Genomic DNA, 19,810 nt, shown 5'->3' with positions numbered 1-19,810 from the left:
TTATCCTTAAAGAAATTAGCAGGTAATTTTCATAAGAAATGTAGTTAAAGCAGATCTCCTTATGCTATATTTGTGCAATTAAAAAAAATCCCCAAATTTAAGTGTAGGATTTTACATTTATTCTTGTCTAATTTTTTTGATGTAGTTTCAAACACCAAGATAATTTTGAATATTAGGTCCATCAGTCATCACACCAGTGCTTTATTTGGCTTTCTATGAGAACCTGATAAGGATATCTTCATGTGTCTTCATTTAGATAAAAAATTACAAGGAGTTGAATAAGACAGGAGCAAGGTCGGGGTCCTGTGGCACGGCACAAATATTCTAGGTGGATATTTGGCCATTAATCAATGTTCTGGATACTTCATGCAGATCAGCTGGCCTTGAATCCATGCAACTCTTTTCCATGCAGCCAAAATTTCAGTGTTTTAGCCATGTGAACCAATAAGCTCACATTTTAATGCAGATGTCTAAAATTAAGATATATGGTATAGACAGCATTCTACAATATAATATGCCATTCTTAAATATTTGATTTTCCCCCCAATTTCTTCTTTATTATTGATATTTTCATTTATGTTTAATTAAGCTATTTGGTCATTTTTTCCCCCCCAAAGTACTTCTTTAGCCATTCTCATTATTCTGCTCTGTTATCACTTTGAGGCATTCTTAATGGAACACATAATTGCAGTTGTGCTGATACATAGATATATACCCAAAGGAAATGATATGCTTGGTTACTTACTGATTATTTATATGAGAATTAAGAATCATGTCTCTTTAGCATTAAGCTTGAGTGGTTCTTAACATTTGAATGTTAGCTTTCTAAAGAAACCAAAACAAAGCATTTTATCTTCAAAATATTGAGCTATAGAAATGGGGAAATTGTTTGATTTAATTTTCTCCCATCCAGATGTAACTTGTGGGATCTAGCCTACAGGTGAAATAATAAGAAAAGATCAGAGGCAAAGAGATGGCAGGATGCTAGAAATTTTAAATGATTTCAATAAAATCTTATGATCTATCACATCAAGTGCTTTGAACCAGTTCCAGACAGAAAAAAAGATGAGTGAAAGGCAAACACATAGGATATTTAATAATGAAGGATGAGTTTGGCAGATGGTAGGTTCCCTTCTCTGTTCCCAAGCAGGGTAGGATAAAGTAGACTTTGCTTTGTAGAAAAGAGAAAATAGCTCTTTTGCACCTTGATAGACACCTGCAGATCTGGGTATGTCCTCAATCTTTGTCTGATATCTCTGTAATAAGATTCTGAAATAGAGCCTGTCCGGGATATATTGGCAGAGATTCTTTCTTCATACTTCAAATAACAATTGTGAAAAACCAGTTCTGAATCACTACATTAGAATTCTCTCATGATCACTTGCAATGAGTTGTCAGTATCAGAGAAATTAAAGGAATATATAAGAACATCACAACAGTTAGGCTACATAGTTAGAACTCTTTTATCTGTCAAGAGGCCAGTTATATAATTATAACATTTCTGAGTTGTAACAGTCTTTGAGATTGTTTAGTCCAACCCCCATATTTTTGGAGCTCAATGATTTATTTGCTTTTGGGAAAGGATTTTCAAATTTAGAGATAATTAGGATTACATTAAGGCTCTTTGTGCCAAGATAAAACAATTAGTAAAGAGCATCCACTAGTTCCAGTGTAATAACAGCAATAAAAGTGAAATTTATTGAGTGCCAGGTACCGTTCTAAACACTTTGCATGTAGTAGCACATTTAATCCTTACAATCACCTTAGCAGATTGGTGTAATTTTTATACCTCATTTTTCTGTTGGAGAAGCAGAAGCACACAAAGGTAATTTGCCTAAGAACTGAGATGTGGCAGAGCCCTGGATTTGAGCCCAAGAAGTCTAGTTCTATAGCTTACAACACTTAACCACAATGCTGTCCTGCCTGTCAGGATTATGGAGATATAAAACAACTACAAGTTTGAAGTATGAACTACCGTATTTGCTCAAAGTCAATTAATCAGTGGAATAGATAATCAAGGATGCTATGTTGGTGGCAGTTCTAGATTGATAACATAAAAATGCTGAATTTGTCAAATTTAAGTACTGTCCCCAGTAGGTTTGGCGCTGTTTATAATAATTTTTCTGGTCTTTGTCCCGGGTTCTTTGCTTGGAGATTCTGAAACGCTTGGAACTTCTCGAGTGCTAGAAGTGTCTTTGTTATTCATGAGCCCCTTGGGTCACATCTGAGTTTATGCTAATGAGGGACTCATGGTGGGCCCCTAGATAGCTTCAGGTTGGGGGCTCGTTATCAGAAAGACCAACCGTATGATTACAGAATTGGAACTTTGAGGCAGCCTGACCTCTGAGGAGGGACAGAATGAGTTAAATCATGTGACCAATGATTCGATCAGTCGTGCTTATGTAATGAAACCCAAATAAAAATTCTGGACACCTAACCTTAGTGATGCTTACTGGTTGGTGACCACGTTGATGTGCCAGGAGGGTGATGTGCCCCAATTCCATGAAGACAGGGCACAGAAGCTCTGAGTTTGGGACCCTCTTAGACCTCACCCTGTGTGTCTCTTTATTTGTCTGTTCTTGAGTTGTATCATTTTAATAGAACTGTTATCATAAGGATAGAGTTTTCCTGAGTTCTATGGTTCATTCTAGCGAATTATCAAACATTAGGGGGTTTGTGGGAACCCCCCCAAGTTTGTAGCTAGTTGGTCTGAAGTGAGGCAGTCTTTTTGTAGATGGGGCCCTTTAACTGGTGGGGTCTATTAACCCCAGGTGTTTCATACCAGAATTGAATTGAAGTACACCAGTTGGCATTGAAACATATTGGGGTGGATAAAGATAAACACTAATCATTACTTCCTCATATTTGGTAACAAAGCTAAGACTTCATTAAATACTGAAGTCAAGGTTGTAGAGGGGTGCAGAAGATGACTGGTTTTGAGCTCCTCTTGAAGGATGTTTGTGTATACATAAATGCATGGTGTGAGTATGTATATGAAATTGGAACTTTAAAAAAAATTGAAGTATAGTTGATTTACAGTGTTGTGTTATTTTCGGGTGTACAGCAAAGTGATTCAGTTTTTTATATACATATATATTCTTTTTCAGATTCTTTTCTATTATTGAATATAGGCCCTGTGCTATACAGTAGATCCTTGTTGTTTATTTTATATGTAGCAGTGTGTATCTGTTAATCCCAAACTCCTAATTTATCCCTTCCCCCTCACTTTCCCCTTTGGTAATCATAAGTTTGTTTACTATGTCTGTGAGTCTGTATCAGTTTTGTAAATAAGTTCATTTGTATTATTTTTTTTAGATTCTACATATAAGTGATACCATATGATATTTGTCTTTCTGTTTCTAACTTACTTCACTTAGTATGATAATCTCTAGGTCCATCCATGTTGCTGCAAATGGCATTATTTCATTCTTTTCAATGCCTGAGTAATATTCCATTGCATATGTATACCATATCTTCTTTATCCATTCATCTGGCGATGGACACTTAGGTTACTTCCATATCTTGGCTATTGTAAAGAGTGCTGCTGCTATGAACATTGGGGTGCATGTATCTTTTCAAATTAGAGTTTTCATCTTTTCCAGACATATGCCTAGGAGTGGGATTGCTGGATCATATGATAACTCTAATTTTAGCTTTTTATGGAACCTCCATACTGTTCTCCATAGTGGCTGTACCAATTTACATTCCCACCAACAGTGTAGGAGTGTTCCCTTTTCTCAACACCCTCTCCAGCATTTATTATTTGTAGATTTTTTGATGATGGCCATTCTGACTGGTGTGTGGTGATACCTCATTGTAGTTTTGATTTGCATTTTTCTAATAATTAGTAATGTTGAGCATCTTTTCACGTGCCTGTTGGACATCTGTATGTCTTCTTTGGAGAAATGTCTATTTAGGTCTTCTGCCCATTTTTTTGACTGGGTATTTTTTTTTTTTTGATATTGAGCTGCATGAGCTGCTTGTAAATTTTGGAGATTAATCTTTTGTCCGTTGCTTCATTTGCAAATATTTTCTCCCAGTCAGTAGATTGTTGTTTTGTTTTGTTTATAGTTTCCTTTGCTGTGCAAAAGCTTTTAAGTTTAATTAGGTTCCATTTGTTTATTTTTGCTTTTGTTTCCATTACTCTAGGAGGCGGATCCAAAAAAATATTGCTGCAATTTATGTCAAAGTGTTCTACCTATGTTTTCCTCCAGGAGTTTTATAGCGTCTGGTCTTGCATTTAGGTCTTTAATCCATTTTGAGTTTATTTTTGTACATGGCATTAGAAAATGTTCTAATTTCATTCCTTTACATGTAGCTGTCCAGTTTTCCCAGCACCACTTATTGAAGAGATAGACTGTGTTTTCTCCATTGTATATTCTTGCCTCCTTTGTTGTAGATTAATTGACCATAGTGTGTGGGTTTTTTTCTGGGCTTTCTATCCTGTTCCATTGATCTATGTGTCTGTTTCTGTGCCAGTACCATACTGTTTTAATTACTGTAGCTTTGTAGTATAGTCTGAAGTCAGGAAGCAGGATTCCTCCAGCTCCATTCTTCTTTCACAAGATTGTTTTGGCTATTCGGGGTCTTTTGTATTTCCAACAAATTTTAAAATTATTTGTTCTAGTTCTGTGAAAAATGCCATTGGTAATTTGATAGGGATTGCATTGAATCTGTAGATTGCCTTGGGTAGTTTGGTCATTTTGAAAAAATTGATTCTTCCAATCAATGAACACAATATATCTTTCCATCTGTTTGTATTGTCTTCAATTTCTTTTATCAGCATCTTATTGTTTTTGGAGTACAGGTCTTTTGCCTCCTTAGGTAGGTTTATTCCTAGGTATTTTATTCTTTTAGATATGACAGTAAATGCAATTGTTTCCTTAATTTCTCTTTCTAATAATTCATTGTTAGTGTATAGAAATGCAACAGATTTTTGTATTAAAATTGGGACATTTTGAGCTATATGTTATTAAAAACTTTGATTAGAGAAAACAAAAAACTTACCAAGAAAACAGAAGCTGGAAGTGTTTCATTGACTTAGAATCTTCCTTTTCATTGTAAATCTATAAACACGTAGGCAGGAAGGGGCTTATGATATCATTGAATTCAATCCCCTTATTGTACTGATAAGTACACTGAAGCCATCTCAGATTTCATAACTTGTCTAAGGTCACATGTCTAGTTAGGATAGAGTTGGGACTAGATTCCAAATAGCTCTAAGGCTGGATTGCAATCTAGCTTTGATGTTTTCTAGCCTACAGCTCTATCCACTGAAGAAGAAGTTGTGCATAAACATCTATATTTTTGTACTCTTTATGTAAATTGGCAAGTAACATATAGATGTATTCTTACTGAAAGTTTCAACAATACAGAAATGCCTAGAATAAATATCAAAGTTCCTTTTTCCTGCACCAATCACAATTCTCTCTCACAAGTTTTATCATTTGGTGAGTATTCCTCCAAACATTTCCCTATGCATTTACATACACATTGTGATATATTGGCTTGGTTAAAAGTGCTTTTCCGTAAAAGAGTTCATGAATACATATTGCTCTTTAGCTTTCTTTTCACACACAATGAGGTATTAGTTGTATTTCTATGTCAGCATTATAGCTCTATTCCATTCTTCTAACGCCTGCATAGATTGTACATACTCAATTGTGTGTAAAAAAGTTAAAAAGAAGCCACATTCACATCCCCTGACTGAAAGAAAACTAAAGGAGTTTCAGTTTTACTTTTTGGACTTCCAGTGCTTTCCCTGTATTATTTTTGCTTCCAGTGTTGTCCTTGTTCCCTGAAACTAAACTGTTTTATCTAAATGTCTGTCATCTTTCTCTTTCCTGAAAAAATATACTTACAATAGTTGCGTTTTACAGCATTTTTCTAACTTTAGCTTATTTCAATCCTTCATCATGTGATTAACTGTAAATCTAAGTCTAACCCTTTAGGTACTGTGATGAGAAGGATTTACCATCATTAGATCAGAAATTATTCATGAGTTGCAAATAAATGAAACAGAAGAAAATGGTGTATGCTTCAAGTATGTATAGTTACTTAAAATGTTTTTCTATGTGCTTGAGCTGGCATAGCATCAGACCTTCACTGCATTATTTATTAAATGTTCTTAGTACAAATTTACACTATTAAGTGGTTGTTCTCCCTAGGAAAGATTAGAAATTAAGGATGAGCTCAGTGACTGAAACACATTCACACACTTTCTTCTTGGTTTAATCATCTTTAAATTTTTTTGATGGAATGTGTCCCCTAATTCTTGTTTCCCATACTTGTTCAGTTCTGATGAAGACTGCCTAGAGCTCAATTTGGTTAAAAATGGAAACTTGTTTTTACTGATTGTGATAGGTAGCTTATCACATAAATAATGGTCTCCGAAGTTCATATAGTAGATTGCATTAGTTCTTTTGTTTAGAGTTGAGAGACAAGCAAGTTTCACGTGGCTTGTCAATAGGATCAAAATAGAAGCAGTGTTTCCAGTATATAAGTTTGACATGAAATACGAATAAGCAAACATAATAGCACACACACTCACACACACTCATATGCTTTCTAATTAGAAAAATTTTAATGTAAATGTTTATGTTATATAGGCCCTTGCATTTAGTCAGTTTGCCAGTGACTAAGTAAATATGATTCATGTTGTTGAAGAAAAGTTTTGATGTGTATGAATCATCACCATATTTTCTCCATTCTTCATCATTGTCTATTTGAATATAGTATTATGCCAAGTTCACCAATGCTCACATGTGAAATGGTCTGCCATGCCTGACAAGAACATAAAACAAAGTTTAAGAACAAAATTAATCAAATTAATTGCTGAGGTAATACAGGTTTTTCCTAAAAATCTCAAGTTGGACTATTTCACTCCTGCATTTCCTCCTTCCTCTGGTGTCTCCTTCACACACAGTTTACTAGTTTCTCCTCATATCCTTATCCTCCAAATTTTGGAATATCTCAGGTCTAAGTCCTTGGACTTCTTCATTTTTCTCTTCACGCTTTTCCCCTAAGTAATCTTACCCAGTCTCATGGCTTTAAATATGATCTATGTCCTGATGATTCTAAAAGGTACATCTCCAGCCTAGACTTCTTTCTCGAATTGTCTCCACTTGAATATCCAATAGATATCTCAGACTTAACATATCCGAGAATGAGTTCCTGATTTTTCCCTCCAAACTTGCTCACCCCATTTTGTCCATCTTTTTCTCTGTTCTCTAAATATTTACAATAGTTATTTAAAAATCCAAGTCTGTTAATGACATCATCTTGATCAACTGTGGATCTGCTTCTGTGGCCTTTTTTCCCCCTTGATTATAGGTCACATTTTCTTTTCTTTTTAAAAAATATTTATTTATTTATTTATTTTGCTGCACCAAGTCTTAGTTGCAGCATGTGGGATCTTTAGTTGCAGCATGCAGGCTCTCAGTTGTGGCATGTGGGATCTAGTTCCCTGACCAGGGTTCGAACCTGGGCCCCCTGCATTGGGAGCATGGAATCTTAACCACTGGACCACCAGGGAAGTCCCTAGGTCATATTTTCATACTTTGGCCCATGTCTCATAATTTTTGATTGTATGCTGGATATTGTATGCAAAAAACAGAAAAAGTTGAACTAGATTTTTTTTTAATAGAGGACATGCCTTTTCCTTTGTGAGGAAGCTAGGGTGAAGAGTTGATATTTTTTGTTTTATTAGAGTTGAGCTGGGTCAGTACTAGGTTGAAACTTTAATTAATTTCAGGTCATCTCTGTTTTTAAATATCTTATGAGTGAGTTCAGTCCCATTTCTCGGGCAGGACTTTGTGACTTGGGAACTCAAAGTCTATATCTCTCTCTGCTTTTGACCCCTGGCCTCAGTTGCTACTTGAGTAATAAGATTGGGGAAGAACTCTGGATCAGGATGATTAGCATTACATTTAGGGCTCCTTCTAGATTTTACACTATCTTTCCAGATCATACAGTCATACAATTTTGTTTGGTTTTCTTCTTGTCCCAACAAATCATGCTTACGGCAGACCAGCTCCTGCACCTGTTTCTATCTCCAGATGTGACATATCCCCAGGTATGAAAGCAGTCACCAGTCTTTAAGCACCTAGAAAGGGCTCATGCTCCTCTGTAAATCTGACTTCTTTGTATCTACTGTTCTTTGATGATCTTAAAGAAAAACATACTTTTTAGTTTATCTGGTGTTTTCTTGTTACGGCAGGAGCAATATTATTTACAATTTTCTACACTCTAAGTATAAGTGGAGTTGTAGAATTTAATTTGATACCTTTAATAATAAAAGAGGTTGATAAAAATCCTTCCTTAAAGGTACTTTGAGAATATTTACACTCAGGGTGCTATTCAAATCAGTGTAGTAGAGGACCAATTAAGATACACATTGGCTAGTACAGCCACTGGTGAGGGGATTGGCATATTTTAAAGAAGCACTGTTATGATAAAGAACATGAGTATAAGTAGGTTGATATGAAAGTCTTGTGAAATAGTGAATGAAATGAGCATTTAAAATTTTGCATTTCAAGTGAAAGTTTAACCAATACAACTCTCATTCTGAATGGTGTTTGCAATATCTGGTTCTAAGTAACAATTTTTTCCCCATACCTATTACCTGTCTAGTATTTGAGAGAGGTCACACCATGAATCTACATTTCCTATCTTTTGACTAGTTATAGTCTAAACCAGTTAGAGGGGCCTTCTTGTTTAACCGGCTAAAATTCTGCTTTTGAAAATCCTGTCAGTTGGCACTGTGTAAAATGAATACCCTGGTGGAAAAAAGAGGCTCAGCTTCCTTTATAGATCTTGTTCACAATGGGAGGCAAGGGCTGTGATCCTTATCCTGCTGGCAGCGCAGTGATATAAATCAGGCTCTTTCACTTCAGTCAACTTTACTCACGATGAATGAAATCCAGGTCTTTAAATAACATACGGCTGGGCTGTCATTTCATTGCTCTGACAGAACGTGATCTAAGCTTTCAGTTTCTAATCTAAGGAAAGATAGGGAAAATGAGGAGGAAATGACAATGAAGCATTTCATTTCTTTTGGAAAGAAGGCAAGATGTAATGCTTCAGTAGATACATGAATAAATAAAATAACTACATTTGGGGGTTGATTTTAGAGTTCTTGTCCATCTGGCCCTACCTAGAATCTCTGTGGTCCACTGGATTTTACTGTCTTTACCCTAAACTTTAAGATATTCAAGAGGAGAATGCAGTGCCCTTTTTTTTTTTTTTTAACATTTTACATTCATGACAGTACATATTGTAAGACAGAACTTTGATCCTAATCTCACACTTGAGTGCATTTCTGAATCCATACTTTGAAAAAACATACTATATCTTCAAAAGAGGAACAAATAAGAGCAACAACTATCTACTACCATTATATTAACTTTATCTATGCACTTACTAAGTGCCATGCTCTGCCATAAACATACTAAGTAGTTCAAGAAAATGCTGGATGGAAATCTAACACCTTTGGACATACTGTAATAAATGGATGTATAAGACAAGAAAAAAATTTTGTACTATTGGTAATCAGTAGAAATCAATAACAAAAATGATATTTTTTGAGTTGAAACAGTACTTTTTGAGGAACTATCTAAGCACTTAGATAAAAAGGACTGTTGAAATATGGTCCCACAGGTAGGCAGATTTTAAATCTCCAAAAAGAGATAAAAGAAAGATGCTTTTAGCTCCAGTCTAACGATCCTGATGTGTGTGTTTTTGGCCATCTGACACAAAGTGTGAAGCCATCCCTAAATTCTAAAGACTTTCTAATGAATTCTAAATATTTTTTTCTGGCATAATTCCCGAAATGTTCATTTACAGTTTTACTGGATGTTTCACTTTGTCTGTACTTTCTCTGTACTTGTTTCCCCAATGTTCTACAGTTGCACTCATCATCTAGATTTTCTGCTTGCTATGCTGGAGAAACACGGGGTTTTTAATAATCACTGTTTACTTAGAAATTTAAATGTAAACACAGGAAAATTTCTTCTTTGCAAGAGGAGGTGATGGAAAACATTTTAGACACTGGAAAATGGACAAAGGTAGTCTTTTCTAGGTGGAAAAGCTCAAATGAGTAACTCTGAGCTGATATTTTCTATTTGCCCCTCCAGATCCACTGTCTACCTTTCTTCACCTTGTTCTCCACCCCAGCAGGTTGATCAGTATGGATCCCATTTCCTTGGTCTTCAGATGAGTCTTCAGGGTGGGGAGCCCTGGTAAAAGATCAGAGGGAGGGAGGAGAGTGCTGACTGGGTATTCATTTCCCTGGATTCCTTACTGTGAGGTTGATTCCATGCCTTTCAACAAAAGTCTCTGGCCCTCTCAAGGGGTTCTTCTTGACTTGACTTTCTCCCTCCAGATTCAGTAGCTACTGAACCCCTTATTCATTCCGGTACAGGAGTGGTCAGTCAGGCTACTCCCAGCCCTGGGTGATTCTCCTGTATATTGTGGTTCCCCAAATAGCATTGCCTTTATAATTAATCCCTTCATAAATAAGTTCTCAGATTAGCCTATTTCAAGTGTGCCACCTGTTTCCTGTTGGGATTCTGACTGGCAAAAGTTCTATTAATCCTCAAGAAAGCAAAGTTATTAAGGATCTGTATATTAAGCACAGAATGTTGTTAGATTTACATTGAATCAGTATTTAATACTTAACCTCACAAAAAAGAAAAACAATATTATTTTCTATTACCTAGAAGAATATTAAATCAAGACTTAGGATTTCAAAGACCATGTGACTATCATGCTTTTATGAATTTGTTCTTAAGGAAAATAAAATTTTGTGTATGCAGCCAGCAGCTTGGTTCTTGAGTACCAGCTTTTACTTGTTTCTCCTGGAGGTAAGTGTGCTTTCAAATCTTTCTTGATTTCTGTGAAGAGACAGCTTAAAAAAGAGCTAACCTATTTATTTCGTGAAATATAATTTTGATTTAAATGGAAACACATTGATTTTGTACCATATTCTAGGAAGACTTTTTTGACATCGAGTTCTGCTTAACCATGGAAGTGTTAAGTTAGAGAGACTGTGGAATTTTATTCATGAAGGGAATGATAGTGAAAACAGAATGCATTTTTTTACTCCTGAAGTTGACTTGGGTAGGCTTAGAGCTAGGAAAGGATGAAGTCAGTGGCTTTTTTTCAAACAATCTTCTTCCTAGATATACAGGAGTCACCTCAAATCAATATGTCAATTTTAATTCAAGGGGTATTTAGTAAGCATCTAGAATGTGTTGGAGCCTGTACGTGGTGATAGAGACAGTGGTAAATGTGACAGCATGGTCCGGGACCTCTTACAGATTGTAGGCTGGTAGTAAAGACTAATGTGGCATTTCCAGGGTGATACATGTTATGAAAAAAGCATGAGGATATCTAGAGCTCTTATCAGAAGGGAAGGCAATTGTATCTTCCTAAACCATTACCACCTAGTTACCCAAGTTAGAGATCTGACTGTCATTCTTGAATTTTGACCTCCAAAAGTCACCAAATTGTACTTATTTTGTATCTTACACCTGTTCCCATTTCTACATCCTTACAACTATTGCTCTAGTTGAAGTCCTCATCATTTCTCTCCTGATGTCCTATACCTTACCCTGCTTCCAGTCCTGCCCTTTAAATCCATCTTTCACGTTATCATCAGAATGTTCTATCTATAAACCAAAACTGACCATTTTATAGTGTGCATAAAATTCCTCAGTGACCTTCCAACGTCTGAAAGATAAGGTACGAGGTTCTCTATGACCATGTACCGTGATAAGGTACATGACTCTGCTTGTACCTTCCATTGCACCCCTCCCTTTGAAGGGCAGGCACTAAACATTGGATGAATGAATTAAAAACATTTAAAATGGTTTCATTGACCAAAGATGAACATATAAAGGTGTTTTACTAAACTGCACAGAGATGTTGGGAATGGTTCTGTGCTAGTTAAGAGCCACCCCAATAAAAAACTTGATTCATTCATTTGATATTGATTTAATGCATGCATGTGTTGGGCTTCAAAGGGATATATAAGAAATTATCTGCTGATGTGGAAGGAGTTCACAATTTCTCTGACAAGATATTGCTCAGTTAGGCATTAATACAAGGCAGGTTTTAATAAGGGCCAACATTTGCAATTTGAAATCATTTGCTGTAGGAATTCATAGAAGGGGAAAATCCCTTGTGGGGCAGAGGTTGAGCTGCACTGGATGTGTAAGTGAGTTCTGCCCTGAGGACATATCTGTTTTTTGGGGAATTGGCCACACTCTTCTTGGAAATCAGGGAGTTTTCAAGCAAAACTTTACCACCCTGACTCTGTAGATCTCAGACCTCTCACCGCTGAGGACTTTATCGCAGAAAAGTGACTGATAAAACGATCCTGCTTCTGCTGGGATCCTTTTGAGATGGAATGGGGCCCAGGATCCTGTCTCTCCTTGGGTTCTTTCAAGTGACCATTATCTCTGGGCGGTCATGTCCAGGACCTGATGGATGCTGGGCGAAATGACGAGGCACCCACTGTTCAGTGGATCCCAGACGCCTGAGGGAGAGGTTAAGATGAGTCACTGAACATGAAGGGAACAGAACCAAGTCTGCTTTGTTTTTTGTGTTCTGGCAGTTGGAAATGTGAATTCAAATCTGCCCTCTTCTCTGACCTGGGAATTATGCTACAGGATACTCTTTTTATATAAGAAGGCTTCATGATGGCTTTTTATTGTCTCCCACTTTAAGAAAGAGATCCAGGACATCTCTGATAATGTCTTTTCCCTTTGTCCCTTCTTTCCAAATGTGGTGTATCCTTAAAGAGCCAAGGAGAACAATAATCCGTATAAAGTTTTGTTTTGTTATACTGTATAAACCCAAATGCTGATGCATTTATTGTATAAAGAGCCTACCTCTGGAATTCTTTGTGTGGTTAACATTCTAGGGTTTGACCAAAATGTTTTTTTTTTATAACTGCATGTTTTATTGATACCCATTTACTGAAATATGCTTTTAACAGCAGGCTATGAAAAGGTAAGCTTCTGGTTCTGGAGAGAATAACCTACCTGGAATAAAACAAAAACTCAATTTCTCTCAATGTTAATTTCTGGTCTGAAAGGAAAGGAACTTTTGTACTGAAATTTCTTGGTGATTTCAATAAAAATTAAAGTTCCTAGGGTGGCCCAATGATTGCCATCAATAAAATATAATTAGGATTTCATTAGAAGCATACATTGAGGACTCAACTTGTCTGAAAGATCTCGTTAGGCCTATTTCATAGCCATTTAAAGTGTCACAAATATCCCATAAGAAGTAATGAATGGAACCTGACTACTTTTGCACCTTCCCTTCTTTCTAGACCCTATGACCTATTCCTAATTTGTCAATTTTTTTTCTAGTGGTATTATACATGTTATAAGTAACTGATAGGCCTTATATCTTTATTTAAAAGGCTATTAATTTCATAAAATAGTATTATATTCCTAGAGATACATTTTAAGGGTCAACTTGCTGCAATAATAACAGCTAAAACTTGGGAAGTGCTTATTATGTGTAAAGTACCATTCAAAGTGTTTTATATGCAGCAACTCACTCATTCCTTGGAACTATCTCATGAAGTAGGTACGATTACTATTCATTTTACAGCTTAGGAAACCAAGGCTGAGAGAGTTTAATTAACTTGCCTAAATTCTTATAGGTAGTAAACGATGTTTCTGAAATTTGATTCCAAATAATCTGACTTCAGAATCAAGTTGCACTATACTGCCCCTTCATAGAATATTTAAACTGATGTGTCATAATACAATGACCAGGTGATTTGGAAGGTCATGGAAAATCTTAAATCCACAGAAAATGCTTGAGGTTTTCATTTTATACTTCCTTATGTCATCACTTTGGAACTTTCTCTTAACATTTGAAATGAACTTATCAAACACTTACTGAGAACCCACTGTTCATGTGTGTATGTGTGTGTGTGTAATTTAAGAGGAGAGAACCAAATGTTCTTGCTTTTTCAGAGTGCTGGGTGTGGCAGTGGGTGGTTAGGTCTCTCTCAGTAGTAAGATGCCATAAGAAATTACATAAGATGGCAGGCAACAGAGAGGAAGAATGAGGAAGACGTCGCATTGGAAGATAAGTCACACATTTAGAACATCTTGACAATGAGTTTGGCTCATTGTGTGTTCCATGGCCACCCCATGCCATGTGAAACCTTCAGGAATTCTTGCAATGCCAGAGTGAGATAGTGTTTATAAGGAGTGAATGATGTTTAGATGTTGGCGTTTGAGAGAGATTGTTCCAGAAGCTTTTTATAGAGTACATTGCAGCTGGAGATACAAGGTAGTGGTCCAGCTAAGAGGCTGTCATTTTTTTCCAGACTGGATATAAAGCAAAGCAAAAATTCAAGAGATGCTGCAGAAAAGATATGTAAGATGGATATGGTGCTAAAATTAGAGATGCTAGTTTGTTGTAGGAGAATGAGGGTGATTCTAAAATTTAATTTGAGGATTGAAATATTCCACATATCACCAGCATATTAAGATAGAGATATCCAGTCGGCATCCAGACACAGAGCAGACTAACTGGAGATTTGGCTGTCAGGTGCACGAATGCAGCATGTTTTAGTCAGATCACTGCATGGCCTCCTGGCCAGTCTTGCTGTTCCCATTCTTCTCCCTCGCTGGTTCATTATCTGCTCAATAGCCAGAGTGATCTTTTAAGGGAGTAATTGGAACATATTGCTTCCTACTTAAATTTCTTTAATACACTAATTCTAAATGGGGAAGAAAGGGATGCTTAGAAGGCATTTTCAAAAGGAGAGGAGGTGTTTTGAGTTGTCACATTGAAGGTGGAGCTACTATTTATTGGGCATGAGTAAGGAATTCTCCATATCCTGAAATACTGCAATGTTTAAGCATTTATATGTGGAAATTCACATTGTTCCATTATAAATTATTATTTCCCCTTTATGATACTGTTAGGATATTATATTGATTTTTTAAAAAAATATTATGTATATGCAAATAAGTTATATATTATCTATAGAATTCATTTCAGGGAAAGAAGGAAGTTTTATAAAATATTTCTTATAAAGTATTACTTTCTAATTTTATTCATCACTGAAGGAAATTAAGTAAGAAATAATAAGTATTAGTTCAAAAGAATATATTGGGATTTGGAGAGACATTCTAAATGTAGATGAGTCTAAATTTAAACACAATTATTTTTAAGCCTTGAGTTCATCTCATCATTGCTAACAAGAATGAATGGTGCCACCCTGAAGTAAACTGAAGTTAAGAACACGAGAGCTGTCATCCTGGGTCAGGCCTGGGCCCCACATCCTGGAACACTACCTCGGAGAGTGGCACAGAGGGGTAGGTTGGAAAACTGCTAAGTGACAACTCTGACGTCTGCCTGGATGTTAGGTTGTACCATTCCTAGTCTCCCTTGGTAAGCTATGGTAAATATGCCATTCATAAATTTGTTCTGAGCTGTCTCTGAATCTATTTATATTTTCATTCTATACCAAATTTTGGAAGAGAGCAAATTCTGTAAGTTTACTTCCAGCTGTCCTGCACAGAGTGTTTTTGAGCTACGAGAGATGCTCCCTAGGACAAATTTTCCAAAATTTAGTAAGTTGCAGTGATTCACAAGAACAGTGGCTCCCCAAGAGGATCCATGCTGCACGAATCTGTCCTGTTACTCTATAAAATGGGTTCTGTGGTAACATATACTTGGAAAACACTTTGTATCATACCCTTTTCTAGGAGAATCATGGTGCACGTTAGCACACTGAAGATCCTGGAAGGAAAGGAAATGTGATCACAAAACTTCTCTGTGTGCAACACTCCACAGAGCTAGACCCCCATGGGGAAAGCTGTACTAGCAGTTTAGGAACAAACTGTTAGAGCTTTTTATGTTTTTATACTGACTAAGGGAAAGTTGTCAGATGGTGGCAAGCAGATCATTTTTCGCTCTCCTCACCCATTTCTAATGCAAATTATTGACTCAGAGTGGTGAGACAGTGGGCCACCTGTCTAACGAGTCCGTTACCAATATCAGGGCAGCCAAACAACAAGAACAGCAAACTCATGGAAAGAACATGAGCTTTGGAATGATAAGACATGAATTGGAGTCCTTGCTCAGTTATCACTTGCAGCCGTGTGATCTTGGGAGGGTCATTTTGTTCTCTGAGTTTCCTCATGTATGAAATGGGGATAATAGTAATAGCTATTTATTACTAGAATTACTTTGTGAATTGGATTTGCTAATATGTGTGCAAACTTGACAGAATGTATTGGTTATTTTTTATATATTTAAAGTATTTAATAAATTCTAAATGAGAATGAATCCTGGTGTTCTAATTAGTGAATTGAATAATTAAACATGTAGAAGGTGACGTTTTAGGTTTAAGGCTAAAATCATCTCTTGTGTACAAATGTGTAAAGGGAAGAGAAATCCAACCCTTCCTCTGCCAAAAAGAAAAAAAACTCAGAGAGGTTAATAACTGTGCTCTTCCACTGTCCCGGTGCAGACATCAGCCTCTTAGGTGGGAAAGGCAGCTGACCCCAGTTAGTGCTCAGCACCTGTCTTTAACTTTGCTCCGTTGCAACTCGAAACACAAAGAGTAGCTTCTGAAAAACTGGTTTTAATACCTTGTTAAGATAATATCCCCAAGAGTTTAGCTCCACAAATAAATAGAATCTTTCATTATTTGCTTTTATAGCAAAAAGGATTTCAATCTGGATTTGTTAAAATGTCTTCTTACTTTCTGTAAAGGAAGCAAAAAAAAAAAAAAAAAAGCTACACATAGAACTCAGATTTTTCCCCTCCAAATCTGAAAAGGAGACAGAATCACAGAGCCCTTTTATACTCAAGAACCAGAAACAGTTGAAGAAATACGTTAGCTTCCTGATATAGGTAATTTAAGGAAATATTCTTATGTCTTGAATGTATAATGGACGTGCAGTTAAGAATGAGTTCATAAGGCAACACTTATCAGCAGTGGCTTGGCCATTTCAAAACAAAAATTATTTGAATCCACTCGCACTTAGAACACATATAAGTCACAGGCTACTGCTCAGAGATGAGTTATGACAACATCATCAAATGATGAGATGATGCATCTCTTGGAGGTTGAGTCCCTCCTGTTATAGAACATGCTCAGGGTACAGCTCTGTGCTTCCAGGCAAGAAACAAGTTACCCCTACATTGTAGAAGTTGGATTTGAATTAGGTTTGGAGAGGTAAATTTTGGAGATAATCTTGGGCATTATGAATGACCACCACAGGGAAAAGTATGAAGGATAGAAAGAAAGGACAGCCTTATTTTGTTTTATTTTTCCTGATGGCAGTGTTGGTGTTGGTGGTGTGTGTGTGCAAGAAATCAAATGTGTGTTCTGTACCCTAAAGTTATGCCGAGCCTGTTAAAGATTGAAGAAAAACGTATAGTACAGTAAGTGTCAACAACTCAAATGCACTTGGTGCAGCAGGTAAATTACAGGATGAAGAGGGAAGGATGAAGGCTATAAGGACTGGTGTGAGCTGTGATGTAATAAACATACATACCTCCTAAAGGCATTTAAAGTACCTTTCTTTTTTGAAAGCACCATGCAGCCCAAACCCAAACAGCTATATGGGCTCAAATCCATCTCCTGGTGGCCAGTTTGCAAACTCTGGGCAAAAGTTTAGAGTAGGGGTTCTGAAGTCAAACTGTCCAGGTTTAGTTCCTCTTAACCAGGCTAGCTAAGTTTGGCAAGTTATTTAACATCTGAAAGCCTCATTTTCCTTATCTCTAAACTGTGAATAATAATAGTGCTTATCTCATGTGATTATTGTGAGAATATTGTGATAATATATATACATACATACTTAGAATGACTAGCACTAGTAAGCACTTAATAAATATTAACTGTGTTCACATACACACACACACACGAAATAGTTATCTGGGAAAGGTATACACTTTTTAATGATGTCTTGTGGCATGTTCTTTTGAGTGTAATTGATGGCAGCAAATACTTTCAGAGAGTGGGCAGGGATTTGAGTTTTGGAAAGTATCATAAGTCCTTTGAAGTAAAGGCTGATGAATAAGATAAATAATCAAATTGGGTCATACAATTTTTTTTTTAAGCAAAAGTAAGCTAATGAAAGGAAACAAGAATTTAGGCATAAAAGGGTGTGTAGAGTGGAGATAGGTATTCAGAGAGAATGCGTCGTAATTATTTTGTTGGGTTTCTACCTCCCTGATATTCTTTTCTAGCACATCATCTTGATGTGTACATGTGGGAGAAACCTGGGGCTCAGTAATTGAGCCTCTCCTCCATCTATCCTCACTCTCCCTAGGTGATCTGATCCAGTCTCATGACTTTAAATACCTTCTTTTTGCTTAACTCCTAAATTTGTATCTTCAGCTAGGCTCTGTCCTCTGGACTCTAAACTTATATATCCAACCACCCAGCTGACACCTCCACACAGATGTCAAATGAGCTCCTCAAACTTATGTCAGGAATGGAGCTCCTGATATTCGCTACTTCCTTTCCAAGCCAGTGTCTCTTGTATTTTTCCTTGTCTCTGCTCATGGCAACTCTGTTATTCCAGTTGTCAGTGTGAAAACTTTGGCGTCATGCTTGACACCTCTCTTTTTCTCATCCTGCACATCTGGTCCATCAGCAAATTCTGTCCACTCTACCACTTTCAGTTCTACCATCCTGGCCCAAACCACCCTCATCTCTCCCCTGGATTATTACAATAATCCTTTCTGCTGCTATTCTTGTTCTCTTCCTAAACACATCACCATGGTGATTCTGTTAAAATGAAAATATTGTCATGATACTGCTCCACGGCTTCCCATCTGACTCCTTGCTGTCCTTACCATGACCTACAAAGCTTTCCATAAACTTGTCCCCTGTTGAACCTCTTGGACTTTGTTGACTTTCTCATCATTCACTCACATCTGCCACACCAGCCTCCTTTCTGTTCCTTGCACACACCAGGAGCCACTACCTCAAAACCTTCACTCTTGCTCTTCCCTCTGTCTGGAATGCTTTTCTGGTATATATTTGCTTGGCTAATTTTCTCACTTCCTTCAGGTCTTTACTTAAAAGTCACCTTCCCTGGCTACCTCATGTAGAAATTTTATTTCCTCTGCCATACTTTCCTTTGTTTATTTTCTCCTAGCAATTGTTTTTCTGTCTCTTATTATAGAAGGTAAACTCCATGAAGACAGTGGCTTTTTAAAAAATTTTTAAATTTTATATTGAAGTATAGTTGATTTACAATGTTCTGTTAGTTTCAGGTGTACAGCAAAGTGATTCAGTTATATTGATACATATACACATATTTATTATTTTTCAGATTCTTTTCCCATATAGGTTATTACAGAATATTGAGTAGAGTTCCCTGTGTTATAGGGTCCTTGTTGATCCTCTATTTTATATATAGTAGTGTGTATATGTTAATCCCAAACTCCTAATTTATCCCTTCCCCCTCACTTTCCCCTTTGGTAACCATAAGTTTGTTTTCTAAGTCTGTGAGTCTGTTTCTGTTTTGTAAATAAGTTTATTTGTATCACTTTTTTAGATTCCACATATAAGTGATATCATATGATATTTGTCTTTCTCTGTCTGACTTACTTCACTTAGTATGATAATCTCTAGGTACATCCATGTTGCTGCAAATGGCATTATTTCATTCTTTTCTATGGCTGAGTAATATTCCATTGTATATATGTACCACATCTTTATCCATTCCTCTGTTCATGGACATTTGGGTTGCTTCCATGTCTTGGCTATTATAAGCAGGCTGCAATGAACATTGGGGTACATGTATAT

The 19,810-nt window shown here is 36.5% G+C and overlaps 1 protein-coding gene across 3 annotated transcripts in view; it reads left to right on the top strand.

Moving 5' to 3' along the window:
• METTL4 (methyltransferase 4, N6-adenosine) overlaps nt 1-19,810 on the top strand; it is a 393,372-nt gene that overhangs the window by 145,874 nt on the left and 227,688 nt on the right. The gene's annotated exons all lie outside the window — the stretch shown is intronic.

Source organism: Balaenoptera physalus (genome assembly GCF_965194825.1).
Source record: "Balaenoptera physalus genome assembly, chromosome: 12".
NCBI lineage: Eukaryota > Metazoa > Chordata > Mammalia > Artiodactyla > Balaenopteridae > Balaenoptera > Balaenoptera physalus.
Note: the sequence above shows the minus strand (reverse complement) of the source record. Positions and strands in the feature narration are given on the sequence as shown.